This window comes from Gorilla gorilla, chromosome 7 (genome assembly GCF_029281585.2).
Source record: "Gorilla gorilla gorilla isolate KB3781 chromosome 7, NHGRI_mGorGor1-v2.1_pri, whole genome shotgun sequence".
Classification (NCBI taxonomy): domain Eukaryota; kingdom Metazoa; phylum Chordata; class Mammalia; order Primates; family Hominidae; genus Gorilla; species Gorilla gorilla.
The window spans coordinates 12,419,450-12,440,112 of NC_073231.2; the positions used below are offsets into that span (position 1 = coordinate 12,419,450).

The 20,663-nt window shown below is 47.8% G+C and overlaps 1 protein-coding gene across 4 annotated transcripts in view; it reads right to left on the reverse strand.

Moving 5' to 3' along the window:
• The window catches only part of BLK (BLK proto-oncogene, Src family tyrosine kinase), a 70,852-nt gene extending 55,100 nt beyond the window's left edge, over positions 1 to 15,752 (reverse strand). For 3 of the 4 annotated variants that reach the window (XM_031014147.3, XM_031014146.3, XM_055349060.2), the window contains exon 1: positions 15,581 to 15,752. The gene's annotated coding sequence lies outside the window, so the exon portion shown is untranslated. The other variant, XM_055349055.2, reaches the window with a different exon arrangement.
• Between the last annotated feature and the right edge of the window lie 4,911 nt (positions 15,753 to 20,663).

Below are 20,663 nucleotides of genomic sequence, written 5' to 3' on the forward strand. Positions count from 1 at the left end.
CTGCGCATCAGATAAATCAAAATGAGTAGCTCTTAGGTGAAAGTGTTAGGTTGGCAGTGTTATTGATGGTTTATATCTGTTTTCAAAATTTTCTAGGGTATTATATAATGTTTACAGTTTAAAAGTCAGGAGAAAATGACACATCTGTACAAAATCAGCCTGTTCTTCCAAGTGGCTGTGGCCAGCCTGCCCCTCTAAGTGGTCCAGCTCTTTCTGTGGCTTCTCTGGTGATTAGGCTGAAAAGGCAGCCGGGCCGCCGCAGACCCGGCAGATCACCCCCAGGCTTAGACAACCACAGAACCCGAGCTGGGTGACTGGAAACAGTGGCAAGGGCACAGTCACATCCCAGCGCCCACCCTGCTTCCTATCAGCCCCCGTGCAGTTCAAGTCTGCTGCATAGAGACTGGCTCATGGAAGCTAATGAGGCATTTCCATGTCTAAATCCACGTGGGCCTCTGATTTTTGGATTCACGTCATCCATGAATTGGCTGTGAGTCAGATATCAATGACTTGTCCAGGGCAACAGCCCTGTGGGTGGTGGGTGGTAAAGTCCCTGGGCTGCCAAGCCCCAGGCCTGGCTGGCTTCTTGCTGGCATCAGCTGATGGTGGAAACAGACCTGAGGTCCTGATGACATCCCTTCGGGTGCTGTGAGGTTAGCTGCTCCCACAGCAGCCACCGAGAGAGGATTGCCAACTTTTCGTGCAGTGTAACCTGAAGGAGGGGTAGCAGCTTCAACAGTCAGGCAGCCACTGTGACCTGGTTAAGGGTTATGGTCAGCACCTGAGTCAGTGTTGTGATTCCCTCCTAAGTAATAGCAGTGCCAGCTGCATGCAGCTCATGGCCTGCTTGCTCCCCACAGGCTGGGCTGCTAACGACCTCCCTTGCCTGCAGCTGGGGGGAAGTGATGAGTAGGAGGCACAAAAGGCCCCCAGCATTTCCTTCCCTCAGTGGATGGCAGGCGCTTCCCTCGAGCCCTGAGAAAACCCCTCCACCACGGCTCCTCTGGCCTCTGCAAAAGTGAGCTGCTCCCTCATCTGATGGCCCCAAAGGGGAGGACCGGCCCCCATCACAGTTGCGTTTGGGTCAGAAGGAGAGATGGGTGCACACAGCTGACACTACAGTGGCTGTCTTATTTCTGCCCCCCGAGGCCCAGCACGGTGTCTGGCTTTCTGCATATCCCCGTAAGTAACGATTGACTAGTGACAGTTCCAATTCCAGGAGACCCGAAGGCAGAGGGAATGCGGGAGAGGACTGACATGAAGTACCTTCTGGTATAGGGTGGTCAGAAGTGGAAAGCAAGGAAGAAGTGAAAAGCCACAGGTGGGGGCTGGAGCTACTGCGTGGACAGGAATGTGGCTCACCAAGAGGGGGCCAAGGAAGGTCCCACACATGATGGCTTCGCCATGGGGCCATGTCTTCAGGCAAACTTGTGCCAGAGCCTCCTAGCAGAGGAAAGCTGTTCTGGATCCCAGGTTTTCTGAGGCCTACAGTCACCTAGCACACGCCCTGTGTGAGCACAGCTTGAGCTCACCCGTTCTTGGCTCTTGATCTCCCCCGAGTAGCTGTGCGTGTGTCTGCAAGCCACGGGTGATTTCCCAGCATGTGCTTAGCCTTCGCGCCGTGACACGCTTCTCTTGCTTTACAGTAGTGGCAGAGGCGGTGGTTAATGAAGACAGATGGAGGGTTCAGAGCACTGGCTTTGGGGTCAAACAGTCCTGAGCCTGCACTTTGGCTCTGGTCCTTCCCAGCCCTGGGCCATTGAGCAGGTTCCTGATGACATCACGGGGCTGTTGTGAGGACCACATGACTTTAGGTTTGAGAAGCACCCAAGGCCTGGTGATGACCCCCTACTTGACCAGTGTGCCTGATGTGCCACACAGAGCCACCAAAGGGCGCACTGGAAGGCCATTGACTCTACCCCCGATTAGCAGCGCTGGGCCCTGAAGCCCAGAGAGAGGAAGTCACCCAGCCAGACAGCAAGGCCAGTGCTCAGGTGTAGAAATGCTGGCTCGGGGAGAAAGCTAGCTTGCCATGGGCTGACTGTCTTTAGCAATCTCTTCCCTGCTCTCCTGGCCTCAGGTTCCCCCTCCAGTCCTAATCTAGGTCACCATCCTGTCTCACTGTCATCTGCACCCTAGGCCTGGCTGATCTTTGGCACCCACTGAGCTGTATGTTGACGTGGACCCAGTAACTCCCAAACCCCCAAGCTGGTCCACTGGGACTTTCTGATTGGCCTCTTCTAAATTCCAAGGGCTTGGCCACTCCTTACCTGGACCTTTTATCTCCACTGGGTCCACTAAGCTCCTGTCTCTTCAAAGTTCTTTTAAAGTATTGACTTGCCTTCTTTTAAAAGCTCCCAAAAGCCCTCAGGGTGGGTGGTGTCTTCCCCTGCAGTTGGGGTGGTCATCCCTGCCTTTCTTGGGGGCCATGACAGGCCCGTCCCCTGGCAGGATCCATTAGTGACATCTACAGGGTGGTCCAGGCCAGGGCCACTGCAAATCCAGGACCATTCCCAGGGGCAGGGTTTGCCAAGGTAGGAAGGTAGGACATTCTGCCTTATTCTTTTACAATCCTAGTCCATCGTCCTTCCAATTCTAGCTAGTTGTCAAGTTGTCCGTCCTCCCCAGCCTGCTTCAGTTTCCTTCCCCACTTCACTCTTCCTCTGCCAAGGGTGTTGTTACTTGGCTCCTGGCCTTGTAAAATCACAGTGTACATTTATACTGCATGTTGGAAAAAACATCAATGTCACAAGCTCAGTGATGCTTACACACTGCTCTGTCAGCAGATGGGACAGGCTACCTGCCTTTCTGAGATTGTTCTTCCTCCTATTTATTATTTTCCCTACCCACACCTGAACCCATTCATGATGGTTCTGCACCCATTGTCACAGGAAAGCAGAAAGAGAGACAAAAGAACTTTCCTGCTTTCAGCCCGTGATGCAGATCTTTCAGCCCGTGACTGAGAGATCTTGTTGAGTCAGTTTGGGCAACCGGGGCTCAAGTGGCCTCCCTGAGAGTCCCACCCGGGGGTCCCCAGAGTGGGAGGATGCATCCCTCAACCTGGGATGTGGCCTGGAATCTCTGAGAGGGGGCTTGGCCAGGGTCAGAGGCTGACATGACATCCTAGCGGCCCCCTGCAGGGACTGATGACAAAGACCAAATAGGCCACCCCAGAATTCCTGAGACTCATGAGGCTCCCAGAACTTAGACCCCACCCTGGAGAAAGGTATGAAGACCCTGAATTGAGAGGTCAGTTTCCTCTCCCCAACAGAGACGTAGCTATTACCAGATAGATTTTCTATTTTTGCACACCAAGCTGTGGACTGAGATTCACACTGAACATACGTAAATGGAGTCTGTCATTCATTCACCTGAGCCCACCCACACCCCTCCAGCGGCCAGGAATGCCCTCATAAGAAGCCTAACCTGCCTTTCCACCTTCCATGAAACTAGTGCCGTTGCCAACAGTTACAAGGATTCAGCACATTCTGTTGTTTTCTTTTTTTCTGAAAAATGATAAATTAGCCAACTACATCTTTCTGAGTGTCTTCAGGCTGTGACCTTGGGAAGGCAAAAAGCCCTGGCATTGTCCTCCCCTAGGTCTGCAAACAGGACATAAAACAGCTTCAAGCACATTCAATGTCACCTTAAAGACACCCCACGATGTGGCAAAGAGACAGTTCCAGAGCCAGGCTGGTCACCTTCTGTGTGACCTCAGGAGAAGCACTCAACTCTCCAGGTGTGTGGTGGGGAAACAGGATGAAGAGCCACGTGCACCTGGCACCTGGCCCAAAACCTGTTCTACCATCTGCCTCCCTGTTGGGCCCACTGTGGGAAGAGATTTGTCATGCCTGGCGGGGACAGGAGCAGGGCGACAGGAAGATGGGGAGAGGTCTTATCGGAGGCAGGGACATTAGGACTGGACCTCCAAGGATACATAGAAGCTCTCTGAAGGAGATGGGCATTTCAGGCAGGGAGTGGAGTTGGCAAAAGCTCTGAAGTGTCATGTGTGCCAGGGAGTCCTCAGGGACAGGACAGATGGGCCCAGCATGCTTGGAGAAGAAAGGAGACCCAGACTGTCCACTCCCTGGAGGCCTCAATGGGAGACTTGGCCCTTGTTCTCAAACACAGAGGAGTTTATGGTGGCTTTACCCTGGGGGGTGATAGGGCCACATTTGAGTTTTAGAAAGACCTTGCCAGCCACACATGGGATGAATTGGACAGAGAAATGAGCTCCAAGGATGCGGAACTGCCCAGTCTAGAAGGAGGAGGGCCTGAATGAAAGCAATGGAGCTTGGGAGCAAATTGGAGAAAGGAGAGAACAGGTGTTATTACAACTTTGCCCTCACTCAGGGACACCGGCCAGAGGCTACAGTTGGCCCTGCATTGAGATGTGAGTGTCCAGGTCACCCTCTGGTTTGGCAGGTCACCATGCTGGGCTCAGGGACAAGGGGTGGAGGGAGCGGGTTCTGTCTCCCTTTTCCACGCCCATTCCAAGTAGAAAACAGAGATCTCTTGCTATTTGACAACAGAAAACTTTGTACAGTAGAAAGAATAGAAAGAACTTTGTGAAGGATGGTACTCAAGTGAATAGATTTCTACAAAATAGATGAGGTTTAGGAAACTTTATGGCACAGAATTTATTTGTTCAGTTTTGCTGCAATAGTATTTGTCATGGTAGGTGGTTTTGCTGTTGTTTTTGATAAGCGTGTAGATGTACCTGTATGTGTGCCCGTGTATCTTTGTGTGTTCCTCTGTGTCTAGGTATTTCTACATGTCTGTGCATGTGTGTATATGTGTGGGTGTCTGTGTATTTCTGTGTGTATTATGCGTGTGTGTCTGTAGCTATGTGTCTGTGTGCATGTATGTGTCTGTACATGTCTCTGTGCATGTGTGTCTGTGTGTGCATATGCTCTGTATCAATTACCCCCTTGCCTGAAACATGGCCACAGAGATGTCCTCATTTTGGTGTTTCTTGTTGTAAAATCCTTGAAACAAAGTCCACATGGGCCACTTAGGCCAAACACCACATGCTGGAGAGCACCAGGGTGCCCAACACTAAATATGCAAGCACCCTTATCAGGCCTCATCTCAAGGGTGGGGACAGGGGGCACACTCCTCAGTCGCTTAGACCGTCCTCAAACAGCAAGTCGCCATATTGGAGACATTTTTTGAGCACATGCTCCATGTAGCCTGAGCTGGCAGCCCCTCCCACCTGCAATTAACTAAAAGTATTTAGCTACGAAGATTGATAAAAGATCTTAAACGCACGTCCCTGTGACGGCATTACACATGGATTACCAGCTTCTGAAGGCGCCTACTTCTCCCGCTTCAGATTTATGCCTTCTTACTCAGTCATTTGTCAGCAGGTCTTCAGTCAACAAAAGGAAGACGAAACATTAAGATGCCAATTTTCGTACATGCAGGCAGTCAAAATGGCCACAGATTGGCCATTTTGACAGTCTGAAAATAAATAGGAGGAGGGACGGAGAAGGATGGAGCTCCATCATGAGAGGGTGGCTTTATGGCAGACAGCAATTAGGGGAACCTCATTCCAAAACAGAAGGTTCTGTGCTGCCAGGATGAATGGTGTGGAGCCGTTCCAAGTGACTGCAATGAATGCATGGCATGTGGCCCCCACTGCAATCCATGCTATCCCTCTTCAGGGGGCCTTGTAGAGAAAGGTTTGAAACCCTTTCATTGGCCACAAAGTGGTGTGGCTTTTGTGCAGGTGAATGGGATCTTTCTTTCCTTTCTTTTCTTTCTTTTATTTTCTTTCTTTCTTTCTTTCTTTTTCTTTCTTTCTTCCTTCCTTCCTTCCTTCCTTCCTTTCTTTTGAGATGGAATCTCGCTCTGTTGCTCAAGCTGGAGTGCAATGGTGCGATCTCAGCTCACTGCAACCTCTGCCTCCTTGGGTTCAAGCAATTCTCCTACCTCAGCCTCCTGAGTAGCTGGGATTACAGTCGCACACCACCACACCCAGCTAATTTTTGCATTTTGAGTAGAGACAGTTTCGCCATGTTGGCCAGGCCAGTCTCAAACTCCTGACCTCAAGTGATCCGCCTGCCTCGGCCTCCCAAAGTACTGAGATTACAGGTGTGTGCCACCGTGCCTGGCTGTGAATGGGATCTTTCTAAAGCCAGGACCTAAGCTCCAAGAAAGGCTGGGGAGACGTTAGCCCCAGGGTAGATCCCTTCATCTCCCGGCCAGGAGCCTCTCTGGGGGTAGTTTTGAGTCCCACTTGCTAGTTCCCACAGGACACTTGTCTGGGTGGCAACGTGGAGTGCCGGAGCCTGGGAAGATGCACTTGACCAGCAGGGGAGGGTGGAAGACGGTCCCTTTCACTGCGAGCCCAGGGCAGCCAGCAGCCTCAGCAGAGGTGGGGCCCAGGCAGGAAAGAGGGCAGAGTGACCCCTTCCATCCTCCACACCTGCACATAGGAACCTCCAGTCTGGTGACCAAGAGAGCAGGTGTCTCCTTGCAAGTCTCAGCCCTCAGACCTTCCCAAGAAAGAGCACCCTTGCTTACTTCAGACAGCACACAGATCCCTGGTCCACGGCAGGAAATCACCCAGCCCCATGCTCACACTGACCTGGTGGCAAAGGCCTCTCTGAAAAGGGTCACCCTGCATAAGCCTTGGGCACAGGATGGAGCAGAAAAAAATAGAGCATCTCACGTCCCACCTGACACAGGGGCAGGAGACAAAGCTGCACCTCTCCCTTTGGGAGTTACCAGTCGTCAATCCCTCCTGTGCCAGCACCCCCAGATCTTTCTGATCAGAAGAAACCAGATAAAAGCCATAAACACGCTTTGCAGAAGAGTGTCCACGTACACACAAGCTCCCATCCGAGATCAGGAACTGACAGGCTACCAGGAGACTCATCAGAAGCCCAGGGGTAGAAGGTCAGAACCAGCTTAATCTATTAAGTGCAGAACATCAAATGTCCTTTTAGATGCTACGTGTGGTTGTGTGCTTCACACGTACACAAACATTCTCTGCACTTGAACAACCTCAAGCATCAGGGCCTCCTTCAGTTTTGCACCCCAGGTGTGTCTTTACCTCCCCCTGGTCCTGGCTCAGCATCCCAGGTATCAATCTGTGCAAAGAGGCCAGCAGAGAGTAGAGATGAGAAGGCACCCAAGGGGACATCCTTGTATCCCATGGTTGTGGAAAACAGCAGCTGTTTTGCGAGTGGGGACTTGCGAACCCCACAGTGGCTGGCAGCAGCTGGTGTAGGGACATGACAGCCATGGGGACAGGTTCTCCATCCAGGCCCACAGGCCCACCCCCCCTTCCCCTGCCACCGAGCCCAAAGCAGGGTCACCCACCCATGCCTCCGCTGTCAGGCTCGGGACTCAGGAGAGCCCAGGAGGCAAGTTATTCTCCACTTGTCCCCACTTGGCTGCAGGCAGGACCCTGATCTGCAGTGTGGCCTCAAGACACTCAGCCTCCCTGTCAGTGATGCACTGGGGGCCAGCTTGTGCCGGTATGCAAGAGCCGATTGTTAAATTCTCAGGAATTTTGTGAGCTGAATTATTCAAATCATTATGCAAGATTAAGGTATAAAAACTATATGGGCCGGGCGCGGTGGCTCATGTCTGTAATCCCAGCAGTTTGGGAGGCCGAGGTGGGCGGATCACTTGAGGTCAGGAGTTCGAGACCAGCCTGGCCAACTCTACTAAAAATACAAAAATTAGCCAGGCATGGTGGCGGGTGCCTGTAATCCCAGCTAATTGGGAGGATGAGGCAGGAGAATCCCTTAAACCCAGGAGGCGGAAGTTGCAGTGACCCGAGATCGTGCCACTGCACTGCAGCCTGGGCAACAGAGTAAGACTCCTTCTCAAAGAAAAATAAAAAAGAAAGAAAAAGAAAAAAAAACTATGTAAAATTAAAATGATAAAAAATTAATGTTGAATTATACAAGATATAACTAAATGGATTCTATTAAAACAAAGGTTATAAATACTTAAACCTCATCACTTCCTGATTATTTTTACTGCATCTTAATAATAGCTATGCTTTGAGGTTCTTTAATTGACTGTGTCTATAAGGCAGAAGTACTCTATCGTGCTGTGCTACTGCGTATCTCAAACCCATGTTCACGCAAGTCATGTTGGCAACTTGAAATTGGCCCTGGTGGGAGTATTTACACAACAGGAACAGGCAAATGCTACAGGTCGGCACTGATTTGTTTCATGGGTTTTCTATGCTTAAAAGAGCACCTTGTCTGCAGCTAGAACACTGTGAGTAGCTAGCACAAAACATTGAGGAAACTTTTCTGAATATTGAAAAACTATTATCCAATTCAACAAAGAAGCTCTCATGGCACTAAGGCTGCAGCCTGCCCGATGTCTTTGTTGTTTCACTTTGATCTGCTCCTTAACATGAATGAACGTTTCAGTGTTTGTGCCAACACCACACTTGCTCATCTGCTGCAACCATTGCTTGGCTACGGATATGACAGTGCAAAGTCACGAAAGCTTTCTATGAGACTCAACCGCCTCTGCGGTATTTAGGACAGAGACTATTGCATGTTTTGTTATTATTTGTAAATTAAGTGCTATGCATCCTTTATATCAGTACATGTTACTATAAACTTATGTGTGTATACAATACATTTGTTTCCTGGAAAGCTGGTTGTTAAACGTTTACCAGCAAGCCATGCTCTTCATCTACAAGATGTCTATCTTGACCTCACACTTCCCCCAGTGTGCTGGCAGGTGTCAGGGAGCCCATCAGATAGACAGACAGACACCACAAAGTAGAAATGATTCCTTTCCATGCTAATGTGTTAAAAAAAAAAAAAGAGAGAGAGAGTTTAGCCTTTCCTATAAAGCACCAAATAAAATCAAGAAAATGGGCTATGACTTTTGACCCTATTTTCATGTGTAATACTTTTTAAAGTATGCTTTTATTTATTCAAATAAAATAATAAATAAAATTAAAAGTATCATTTAATTTTTAATTTTTTTCACTCTGTCATCCAAGCTGGAGTGCAGCGGCAGTCTCAGCTCACTGCTGAGATCTCCAGGGTTCAAGCAATTCTCCTGCCTCAGCCTTCTGAGTAGCTGGGATTACAGGCGCCTGCCACCATGCCCAGCTAATTTTTGTATTTTTGGTAGAGACGGGGTTTCACCATGTTGGCCAGGCTGGTCTCGAACCCCTGACCTCAAGCAATCCTCCCACCTTGGCCTCCCAAAGTGCTGGGATTACAGGTGTGAGCCACTGCGCCCGGCCAAAATAAAAAGTATTATTTAGCTTTATGTAAAAATCCAATTGCACCACAGAAATGGCAGGAATAAAAGAATCTTAAAATGAAATAATTTATATAAACTTTAACAATAAAAGGTAGAGCCAGGCATGGTCACTCACGCCTGTAATCCCAGCACTTTGGGAGGCTGAGGCAGGCAGATTGCTTGAGCTCAGGAGTTTGAGACCAGCCTGGACGACATGGTGAAAACCCATCTCTACAAAAACCAAAATTAGCCAGGAGTGGTGGTGCACACCTGTGGTGCCAACTACTTGGGAGGCTGAGGTGGGAGGATTGCCTGAGCTGGGGAAGTGGAGGCTGCAGTGAGCCATGATTGCACCACTGCACTCCAGCCTGGGAGACAGAGCGAGACCCTATCTCAAACAAACAAAAACAAAGTAAAACAAAACAAAAAAACAGGCCAGGTGCAGTGGTTTATGCTCGTAATCCCAACACTTTGGGAGGCCAAGGCAGGCAGATCACTTGAGGTCCAGAGTTTGAGACCAGCCTGGCCAACATGATGAAACCCTGTCTCTATCAAAAAAATACAAAAATTAGCAGGGCGTGGTGGTGCACACCTGTAGTCCTAGCTACTCGGGAGGCTGAGGTGGGAGAATTGCTTGAACCCAGGAGGCGGAGGATGCAGTGAGCTGAGATCAAACCACTGCACTCCAGCCTGGGCAGCAGAGTGAGACCTTGTCTCAAACAACAACAACAAAAACAAAAACCCCCCAAATCAATCTAAGGTGGAATATATGTAAAAATAAGCTATTTCTATAACTGTAATAGACTCACAGCTGAACATTTGACTGCAGGTTGGCTCCCTCAGTGAATTTTTCTCTTTTGTACACAGATAGGGAACTAATCCTTAGTGAGCACCCTCACTGTATATCAGGCTCTTTCAGAAATGCTGTCCTGCTTGTATTTGTTTATATATTCATTTCCTAGTGTTTCCAGAAAAGATTTGAGACCGCTTATAAAAATACATACAATACAACAGGAAAGAAAAACAGATAAAGAAATTAGACCAAAGGGTAAGTTAGGGCAGAAAAAAAAATGTATATAAAGCTGGTGCACGGAAATACAAACTGTGACATGCTGTCACCAAACTGCTAGTGGTTAGATGCAAATTGGGTTCTAAGTGTCCTGGAGTCCAAGGACAGAGAAGAAAATAATCAGTCTGAAGAGTCACAGTGTCTGTAAGACATCCATTGCTCCAGAGAGGCATGGATTTCCTGGATCTGGAGTCTGAGAGTCATCCTCTCCGGGCTCCTCCTGTGGAGGTCCTGGGTGGAATGTGAACAGCTTAACGTCATCTCAGCAATAAATTCCACTGTGAGTTTCCAACCTCTGTTTCTTATGCAGCCTTCAGCACAAGCCACGGCAATGTACCCATGCCAAGAAAGAATGCCCACATCTGACTCAGGAAATGAGATTCTCTCAGGATCTCAAGCACTGTGAGATCCAAACACACAGCTCTTGGACTGACTATCTGGACACAGGGGAAGTTCCCAAAATATAGTTACGTATTGCTTCACTACGGGGATCTGTTCTGAAAAATGCGTCATTAGGTGATTTTGTTGTTGTGCGAACATCATATACAAAACTTAGATGGTATAGCCTACTCCACACCTAGGCTCTGCGGCATAGCCAGTTGCTTCTAGGCTACACACCTATACAGCCTGTGACTGTACTAAATACTGTAGGCAATAGTAACACAGTGGTGAATATTTGTGTCTCTAAACATAGAACAGGTACAGGCAAAATACAGTGTCTTCATCTTACGAGACCACCAGCATATAAGCAGTCTGTCATTGACCGAAATCTTGTTATGTGCCCTATGACTGTGTCTAGGTTCATGGCTCTCAATCTTATTAAATTTACTTTCTCTTCTGAGAAACAACAACACCATGCTCTCCTTTGTGAGGTTTCAAAATGAATATTGGGCATAAAAGTAAATCAAAGAAGTTGTCATGGAAGATGTGTCTTTTTGAAGTACAAGGACCCCCTGGTGGTTCTGACACTGAGAATTGAGTGCACCCTGTAAGAAAAGTTGTGTGCTCCTCAGCTTCAACTCACCTAAAAATTAGGGCTTTGTAATTTAATTCTGATAATCCTGTGGTGTGCTATTATCAGTGAATGAAGAAATAAGACTGAGAAGATATAATTAACCTACCTGAGACAGGTAAGGCTGCTAGTATATAGTGGGGTCAAACTATTGTCATCTCAGGAAGGCACACAGTGACTTGCTCACATTGCCAGGGCTGAACCTTGCACTGGAGCCCTCTGGTTGACAACACCAGCCATCTAACCACTACACTGCAGGACGGGACCACTCGGATATGGCTGCTTTGTCTGACTTCTGTGTCCAAGTCCTTTCCACTTCCTCATATCCACAACACACTGAGAGAGAAAATTAAAGTATTCTTCCTGGATATTTGACTGTGTGATTCCAAATATTTTGGGGTTCACAGACCCCTTTGGGAATCTGACAAAAACTGTAAGTACCCACCTACACAAAAGCTTGTTTACAAGTTCAGGGAGCTCAGAGCACCAGGAAACTCATCAGGAATCCGCAGACTCAATGCTCAGAACCCACTTCATCCATTAAGCACAGTACCTCAAATGCCCTTATAGACACCACATGGCATTGTGCGTTTCACACATACACAAACTTTTCCTGCACTTGAACGACCTGAGCATGGGAGCCTCCTTACATTTTGCATCCCAGGTGTGTCTTGTTTGCCTCCCACTGGTCCAGGTTCAGCATCCTAGGTACCAAAGTGTGCAAAAAGGCCAGCAGCTAGTTGTGATGAGAAGGAATGTGAGAAAACTTCCTTGAATACAATGTGGGAAGCACCAGCGCTTTGATGAAGGGGTTGCACAAGCCCCACAGTGGACAAGGAGGAGCCTCGTCTATGTCTTAGGCTCTGGACCCCCATTCCGTGGTTCTGTTCAGTTCTTATGTCTGTGCTTGAGAGTGGGTGCAACTGCTCCCACTTCACACTCCCAGTTGGCAGGTGCAGAGCCAGACCGACCTGGCTGGCAGGAAGCCCCAGTGCTTTCCTCTATACCACACTGTCTTGCAGGAAGTGGAATGTGCCAGAGGCCTCAGATGCCTCTTCTCTTTCTTCCAAGGGTCCTGTCAAAACCCCAGCATGCTGATGGCACTGGGGTGCACCACGATTAGGGATGATCATTCAATTATCTTTGCTTTTCCTCTTTCAAGCTTTCATCCTCATGTCTTAACCTGGATTTTCATTTAAGGTTTTGCCCTTGTGTCTTTAACTCAAGAACCACTTTACCAGATACCCCGATGGGCCAGGCACTGTGCTGGGTGCTGGGACCTGGAGGCACATGTAGGGCCTGTCCTTGTCCTCAGGAGCTTTGGTCCACATAACCTGGCAGGCCTGCAAACCAGAGCCCTGGGTGTGTGCTGGTGGTTGCTGGGGACACACAAATGGGCTTGGGCACTGTGACTGGGAGGAGACATTCGCACCTGCCCTGGACGTCAGAGCAAATGAAAGTTGCCCAGGTGGGAAGGTGGGGAAGGGATTCAGGCAAGCAGGAGCATGCCAGGGAACATTCCACAAATGGGAGGGCTGCTGTGGGGTAGCAGCAGGCTGGCAGTGGGGTAGCAGATGTGACAGGAAAGGCACTGCAGGCCCACATGTGATCACCACCTTTTAGCTGTGATTTTCCTGTAAGAGTTTTGTGATTGATTTCCTTCTCAGTATGTTGAGATTTCCATCTATGTGCTGTCTTCCTGCGGCTTCATCATTTTTTCCTCCTCCTCACCTGCTTCGGAAGCTTTTCTCTAATCAGGCGCAGCATCACCTTTGAGCAGGGCTCACCTGCTCTGCTGGGCCTGCAAGAGGGGCCAGGTTTCTCTGTCTTGCTGTTACCTCTCTACACACGTGAACCCTGGAAGCCAGGATGCTGGCCACCGGTGGCCAGTCCCCAATGCTGCAGACCCCAGGCTGCAGGTGGGCTCACAAGGTCAGAATCCTCACTCAAACGGGATCTGGCCCTTTGAGTCCCCTCTCTACATCCTAGAGGCCACAGTTTACTCTTGAGGAAGGGCTGTCGAGCCCAGCTCACAGCCACTTGGCCGACCAGATTCTGTGGGGCTGGTTGAGCCCAGAGGATGGCAGATTCCTGGCTGGAATTCTGTACTCCCCCAGGGGCCTGGGTCCTCATTCCCTCCATTCCTGGCTTTCTGCTTCCTTCCTGGAGAGGAGTCAGGTCTGGGTAGCTGGGCCTGTGCTTGGGGTGCCAGGAGCCTGCACCAGTGCAGTGAGCTTGGCTGGGCAGATGAGGGTGTATTCAGTCCTGCAGCCCCTGCCACAGAGCAAAGGCTCAAAAATGCATGCTGGGCCAGTCACAGTGACTCATGCCTGCAATCCCAGCACTGTGGGAGGCCAAAGTGGGAGGATGGCTTGAAGCCAGGGGTTGGAGATCAGCCCAGGCAACAAAGCGAGACCCCATCTCTTCAAAAAATAAGATTAAAAAATTAGCCAGGTACAGTGGCGTACCTGTGGTCCCAGCTACTCAGGAGGCTGAGTTGGGAGGATCGCTTGAGCCCAGGAGGTCAGTGCTGCAGTGAGCGATGATCTGTTGCCACTGCACTCCAGCCTGGGCAACAGAGCAAGACCCCATCTCTGAAAAACAAAAAACATAAATGAAAAACAACCCCCACAAAACCCATTGAACAACAACAACATAATCATCCATGAGAAATACTATGAAGAGAGGCAAATACAGAGCTATTCTGGAATCAGGTAGGGGTTGGGAGAGAGAATCATGGATGGTCAAAAATTCAAAAGGCCTGCTATATTCCAGAATATTCAAAGAGAAGGTGTGACCACCAGGCCATGAACGCCAGTTTTCCCAAGAATGCTCAGGATTTGGCTACTTCTGCTCTGAGGAAGAATGAGTCTAATTTTTTTTTTAACTCTTTATTTTGCAATAATTTTAGATTTGGAGAAAAATTACAAGGGATAGTACAGAGAATTTCCATATTTCCTTCACCAGGTTCTTCTAATGTGAACACCTTACGTAACCATGGTACATTTGCCAGAACTAAGGAGTAATTGTTGCCATAATATTAGCGAGACCCCAGGTCTTGTTAAGATTTCACCTATTTTTCCACTAATGACCTTTGCGGTGTTGCTTTAGGATCCAATACAGGATGCGAATGCTGGGTTTGGGTGTCCTGACCATCATGTCTCCTCTGATCTGTGACACTTTGCCTGTCTTTCTTTGTTTTTCATGACCTTGACATTTTTGAAGGTGAAATATGTTGTGGAATCTTCCCCAGTTTGGATTTGTCTGATGTTTTCTCATGATTGGACTGGGGTTATGAGTTGGCGGGAAGAACCACACTGTCGTGGCAGTTCACAATAGCAGCCCAGCTTATTCCCGGTGATGCTAAGCTGGGTCCCTTGGTGAAGGTGGCATCTGCAGGTTTCTCCTCTACAGAGCTACTATTTCTCCGTTTCCATACTCTTAGTCCAAACCTCACTCAAGGTGAGGGGAATTAAGTCCCACTCTCCCGAGGGAGGAGGATGTGCACATATCACAGCAATTTCTTCTCTGTTACTGCAAACACACAATTCCTTAGTTCCTTGGTGATGTGGGTGGATGAGGGTGAACTCCATCCACCCACATTACCAGATAAGTGGAAACGTTGTCAAAACCTTACAATTCAAACAAATCCTTTCGAAATATGTGATCAACTATGCTTTCCTTTTCACAGTTGGTGTTTCCTGGCGAAATAGATCTCTTAACCAAGAAGATCATCATTACATCTATTCAGTTACCCCATTCCCGAACGCCTGAAAAATGGAACAACTTCATTCAGAAACAAACAAAATAAAAGGAAAGCAACAACCAGTCATTTGCCTTGAGCCAGATGCTCCCCGCCTGTGACCACTAACCTCTGTCAGCTCTGCGCAGTCAATATCACCTCCTATCAAGAGGCCTAATGATTTGCCGGGAGCGCAGCAGTGGCCTGTGTGTGCCTGCTCAACCCCCTCTCTACATCCCACGTCCCTTCTCTCCTCTGTGGCACATTCACTGCCTTTTCCAAAAAGCAGAATCTACCCTGGATGGACGAAATTTTATAAATTAAAAATTCTCAAAACTGGAAATGCACAAACCGTGGAGCAATCTATTCATAGCTGAGGCAGCGATCCATTCATGCCTCTTCCTCCGTCTGTGGCACCCACAGCAATGTCCTTGCCTGCTTGGCCCACTACAGGCCTTACAGCACCATTTGCACAATTTAAAGGAAGACGATAAAGAACCCGGAAGACGCAGGGCCTCACCTTGGCAATGCTTCAGTGGTGTTTCACCATAGCTCTTCAGATCCCGACACCCTTACAGTGGAGCAGGCTCCTAGCGACAACGAGCAACTTCCAACACCATCCTAAATCAAAAGCCAGTCCCAGATGAATTCTTCTCATCTCAATCAGTTTTCATGGCTTGTGGCTTTCTGCCGGCAGCAGACAGAGGTGGCAGCACCCCCGGTTTGCGATCAGAGCCTCCCCAGTCCCCAGTGAGCAAGTGCAACAGGGGCCCCGCCCTCCAGCCGAGCCCTTCTGAAGCTCCTGTGGGCTCCCTGGGCTTGGGGGTGTCCCTCTGCTCCAGGAAAACTCGTGAGGAAGGACCATGAGCAGCTGCCCTTTCCCTGGCCCTGGGCAACGTGGGTCACAATGCCCCTCTGTCACCAGAAAGTTTTCTCATGGGGTTTTGGTTTAACAGCACGGCTGGTATTTTTCCTGCACCAAGTCCGGCAGAGTTAGCAAACCTCCACACTGACTCTACAAGGTAATCTGCCCTGCCGTGTGGACAAACGCTGCAGATCTCATGGAGAGGGCTTGGGCTCTGCCATGTGCCATCTGTGTGCACCAGGGCAGCCGTTCTTTCAGCCTCACTGGTTTTGTTTTGTCTTTAAATGATGCTAATAATAGCTAGCTCACAGGATACTATCAGCATTAAATGGTGGAATGGGTATGAATGGTGGGCATAGAATTGGTGCTTGGTAAAAGCTAATTTCCCATGTGTTTTACAGTACCCTAGCCAGTAGTTGACTTGGATCTCAGAGCCTCTTCAGTGGTGGAAATTTGCTTGGCTATGAAAACTCAGAGGAGTAGAGAACAAGAATAATGGAGGTAACAGGAGAAGGATCCCAACATCTAGAGTGGAGAGTGGTGTCTGGAGTGGTGGGTGGCATCCTGTACACAGCAGTCAAAGGACCAATGGGACCAAGAAGGCTTCTGTGATGACCTCAGAGTCTTGCTGGTCCAGCCAGACACAGTGAGCCACTGGTCAGCTTGTTCCTTTCCACTAGTGTCTTGATATTGGCTTATAAGAGGAAGCCACTCGGTGGGCTCTCTCTTCTCCCTTCATAGTCTTGGATCCTCGAGAGTGGGTGTGGGAGGCAGACAGGGCAGCTTCTACCCCACGGTCCAGAATGTCAGCTTTCTCAAGGAGTTCATTTCCTTGGATTGGACTGAGACAATACTGAGCTATGAGTTGCAGGTTTGACAGGTGTTCATGTCAATAGACGCAGCAACGCAGAGTTCTGGGGTTTTAAGACACTATGTAAATAATCTGTTTCACTTCCCCAAGGGATTTTGTGAGAATAAATAGATTCATGCATAAAAAGTATCTATTACAGTATTTAGCACATAATAAACTCCAAATACCTGGAAGCTGATGTGAATGTGGCTAATTGCTTTAAGTCCCAAAGCTGATCTTCTCCACGTGGTAGCAAAGGGCTCAGAACAATGTCCAGAACCCTGGGCCTGCTCAGTCCATGGCAGCTCCTGTTAATTTACTCTTACATTCACCTCCTGATACCTACTACATGGACCCAAACATGAAACATGAGTTCCAAACTCTGCGAGCTTCTGATTTAAAAAGTGACTGATTTGAGATGAGATAACTTAGTCTTCCTATTTCAATTCAATTAATGCAGCACTATTTTTCTGAACACCTGCTCTGTGGTAAGCACCTGCTGGAGGCTGGGGATACCAACGTAGCTACACTCCATCCTCCTCTGAGAGTCTCAGCCTAAGGAGCTTGGAGAAGGGGCCCGATAAGCAGATCACTGCAGTGGAGCGTAGTAGATGTAGCCAGAGAGGCCTCAACGGGGCACAGTGGTAGACCAGAGGCGGGGGCAATCATTCTATCAGGGGTCACTGGGGGAAGCTGCCAAGGAGAGGGCTTTGAACATGATTCGTGACTAAGACTCCTACAGACTCTCAGAGACAGATCCCTAGGCTGAGTCTTTTACTGAACCAGGATGTTGTGATGTTGCCTGAACCGCCTCTAACATTCTTTCAATAGGGCCTAAATAGCTGACGTTTGGACGACTTTTATATACTTGGACTTGAGGGTATAGAGAATGTAGCGGAGAGCAGGAAACCCAGCATCCTACAAAGAAAATACATGTTCTGTCTACCCAAGGTTAGAGTGGGAGGGGATGTGAGAGTTTGCAGGGAGGTGTGCTGGCCCTTATGTGATCTGTGATAAAACATCACCTTTCTGCCCACCCCAACAGACAGAGGTTGGAAAATAACAATACCAGACACACACACACACACACACACACACACACACACACGATTCCAGCAGCCACTCAGAGAGAAAACAAGGACATGACTTTGCTCATGGGTTCCAGATGTCTGAGCAGAAGTGAAAGTTAATTTCAGCCATTTTCACCCTCACAGTCACGGGCCCATGAGAAAGGCGGAAGAGAGGTGGAGAAAGGACCCCAGGGAGAAGATGGGAACAGTGACACTTGTTAGGGGAGGCTTGGGGAGTCTTTTGTTAGAAAACCTCAAAGCGGTTTTCTCAAGGCTGGACTGAGACTAGACCCTAGCTCTAAAACGCCCAGTTCAGCGTTCAGCATCACTGGTTCTGCCGTTTATTTTTGTACATTTGAGGTGACTTATGCAAAATTCAGCTCTCCTTCACCAGCCTCCTAATATCAGTACATCTCTGATCAAAATCAAAAGCTGTAGGCAATAAAGTAAGTGGAAGAAACATGAAACCAATCCAGTTCAAGATTCACCTCAGAAGGGTCTAAGAAGTTGGCCAATTTCTTTTTGAAGAAAACAAGTATAAAACTAGACAAAATTGCCAAAAACAACAATTTCTGGGTACTCGAAAATGTTTCTGGGTACTAGAAAAACCAAAAGCAGACAATGATCTGATAAGTGTTTAATCTTAAAAAGCTGCTCCTGCATCAGTATGGCCATGAGTCTATGAACATCTTGCCTGAAGCTCCCCAGCCCCTGGCCTGAGTGAGGAAAAGCACAGGTTACCTAATGGGAATGGTGGACTTGGTTTGAGGGCTGTCACTGAAAACCAGTAGCTAGGCGGGGAGTGGTGGCTTATGCCTGCAATCACAACACTTTGGGAGGCTAAGGGCGGGGCAGATCACTTGAGGTCAGGAGTTCAAGACCAGCCTGGACAACATGGTGAAACCCCATCTCTGCTAAAAATACAAAAATTATTTGGGCGTGGTGGTGGGCACCTGTAGTCCTAGCTACTCGGGAGGCTGAGGCACAGGAATCGCTTGAACCCGGGAGGCAGAGGTTGCAGTGAGCTGAGATCGCACCACTGCAATCCAGCCTGGGTGACAGAGTGAGACTCTACCTCAAACATAAATTAAATAAATAAATGAATAAATAAATAGATAAAAAGAAAACTAGTAGCTATACCAGCAGAAGTTGGTAGATTTGGTCTGGGATGGGGGAGATGAGAATCTGCAGTTTTATGGGTTAAAGTTCATGGAATCAGTTCTAGGGAGAAAATAAAAATCTGCAGCTTTACTGGCTTGAGATTATAGCTTCTGTTCATGGTAGACAGGAGATCAGCCAGAATTGTGATGAGAACTTGGAAGTAAGCAAGCCATGAGAGGGCTGGGACAATAAACTCCCTGCACATCTTTGACTAGGGAAGAAACCCCAAAAAAAGGGCAGCAAAAAGTGAGAGCCAAGGGAGACCTGATGATGTGCAAAAATTTTTTTGTTTAGTTTAAAATTTATTTGTTTTTATGTATTTAAGGGGTACAAGTGCATGTTTCTTACAATGCATATATTGCATAGTGGTGAAGTCTGGGTTTTTAGTGTGCCCATCACCTAAATGGTAAACATTGTACCCAATAGGTAGTTTTTTTTTCCTTCTTTGAGACAGGGTCTCACTCTGTCCCCCAAGCTGGAGTGCCATAATGTAGTCACAGCTCATTACAGCCTTGACTTCCTGGGCTCAAGTGATCCTCTCATCTCAGCCTCCAAGTAGCTGGGACCACAGGCACATGCCACCACACACAGCTAGTGTTTTGTATTTTTTGTAGAGACAGGGTTTTGCCACAAAAAGTACCTATTGGAACAAATAGGTACTTTTTCAACCCTCACCGCTGTCTCACCCTCCCACCTTGCGTGAGGACTTGTACGTGTGAATGTGTTTCTTCAGCCACACACAGCTCTGGCAGCAGAAGGTGGGAGGCTGAGTTGTTCAAGGTATCTGAACATAACTTCTGTCCAAATAATTGTCTCATCATCATATTATACAAGAATAGAGGACACCTTTAGGGAGCCAGACTGAAAAACAAAGAAAAATATTATAATAAAAACTGCACTGTAGTATCAGTGGCTGCACACCATGGAGGAGATTAATTCTGCAATTTAAGTCCAGAAAAGTTACTAAAACAGAAAACCAACAACTTTTAGAAAAGTGAATGGAATCTAGAATCACTGCAATGTCTAGTTTTTAACCAGAAATTACTAGACATACAATGAAACAGGAAAGTGTGACCAGAAAAACCAAAACAGACAGTAGATTAAGACACAACTTCAAAGCAGTTGTTATAGCTATGCTCAAGGAAGTAAGGAAAAATGTTCAAAGAATTAAAGAAAATTTTGTTAACAGTGAACCAATAGATACTTTCAATAGATAGATGAAAATTATAAAAAAAGAATCACATGGGATTTCTACAGCTGAATATTACAAAAAGTCACTACATGGGTTCAAGAGCGGATCTGAGATGGCAGAAGAAAGAAGCTGTACATTTGAAGATAGAGCAGAAGTTATGCAATCCAAAGAACAGAGAACGAAAAGTTAAGAAAAATAAACAGAGCCTTAGAGACCTGCCAGACAATATAAAGTGTTCAAACACAAATGTAATAGGAGTCCCAAAAGGAGAGGAAAGAGAAAGAGGCACAGAACAATTATTTTTTTAAAAAGTTGAAAAGTCTCCATGTGAGTAAATACCATTAACTTACAGAGTCAAGAAACTGAATAAATCCAAGGTAAAAAACAAAAACAAAACAAGAAAAACTTAAAGAGAATCACACCTAGATATCATAGTCAAAATGCCAAAAGCCAAATAAAGGAGAT